The 1,364-nt window shown below is 33.9% G+C and overlaps 1 protein-coding gene across 11 annotated transcripts in view; it reads right to left on the bottom strand.

Annotated features, from left to right (window-relative positions):
* The window catches only part of LOC108752592 (putative transcription factor capicua), a 60,880-nt gene that overhangs the window by 20,980 nt on the left and 38,536 nt on the right, over positions 1-1,364 (bottom strand). The window lies entirely within an intron of this gene.

Genomic DNA, 1,364 nt, shown 5'->3' with positions numbered 1-1,364 from the left:
TGACCAATATAAAACATATACAAATTTTGACATAATAAAAAATGTAAAAAATTTTAACATTTAAAATCAACGATTGTAAGAAAGCTTATATTATTAAAAATAGCGATTAAATAAAATTACTAAAAAAAATAAAATACAAATTTTTATTATTAGAAAAAAATTTTTTTTAAATATACGAGTTTTGAACGTATTTGATTACGAATATCATACATAATGTTTAAAAAATTATAAAAATTATTTGAAATAAGAGCAGCTTAAGGGAACTGTAAGCAAAGTTCAAAACTCCAGTCTCTTTTATATTTTCCCTGACTTTTCCCAATGTTCCATGACCAATTTCCCTAATTTTTCCCGGTTTTTCCGGTTTTCCAGGCAACCCGGGTATATATCTACGTACGCGAATACGATACGGAATCGGACAATACCGTTCAGCGGTAAATGCGCGATGAGGACGCGAAATGCCGCAGCGCATGTACGATTCCTTGAATCAAGCCGCAACTTTGCGGCGATGCGCGCCGTATGCATAATATCGTCCCATCGTGCCGCGTCGCGAGCGCAAGACCGGCGTGAGTTTTCGTACGGCTGTTTCGTACAGCTCGTAACTCGTCGCCGCCATGCGCGAACAACGCTCGCGCCTACATAAATACGGTGCGACTTCCGGCCTGTACCATAGATAATGGTATCGCCGGAATGCACGTCTCGTTGGAAAAATTACAGACACCGTTCTCCGTGACACGCACAACGCTGCCCTGCATTCAATTATTAGCAAGATTACTCGTAACTCTCTTTATCTGCGCGCACAATACAAAGCAAAAGAAACGTACATTAAATTCATAGTGTCAAATTATAATCAATTTTTGTTATTAATAATTTCTACAGTCATTTTTAATCATTTCTATAAATCGCCACTGTTCCTATTCAATATGTCATTAATTGAAAACAATGGCGTGTTAAACAACGTCGTTGTTTTAATTAAATTAACTATTAATTGTTAACGTAAAATAATATATTAAATTTGACGCAAATTTAATTTATTATTTGCTTACTAAGTGCATAAGTCAATATTTACTTTCTAAACTAACTAAAGAAATGGATTGATTTACATTTTGACACACATAGAGGTTAAAAATAATAAAATGTTATTTAACTCAAGGGAGCGTTACCAGTGCTCCTTTGCATTGAATTTTGCAAAAAACGCGAGAAGTTAAAGTTATAAAATATGTTAAAAATTGCAGATTTTATGAAGCTAATATTGAAAGTAGGACAAAGTAGGGCAAAGTATGAGAGTGGAGATGAAATGTTTCCGATCCTATTTTAAATAGCGATTCTTAAATTTCTTAAAGAGTCAAGTTACGTATCACCCTACT

Source organism: Trachymyrmex septentrionalis, unplaced genomic scaffold, assembly GCF_001594115.1.
Source record: "Trachymyrmex septentrionalis isolate Tsep2-gDNA-1 unplaced genomic scaffold, Tsep1.0 scaffold60, whole genome shotgun sequence".
Taxonomy (NCBI): domain Eukaryota; kingdom Metazoa; phylum Arthropoda; class Insecta; order Hymenoptera; family Formicidae; genus Trachymyrmex; species Trachymyrmex septentrionalis.
This window is presented reverse-complemented; position numbering and strand designations above follow the sequence as displayed.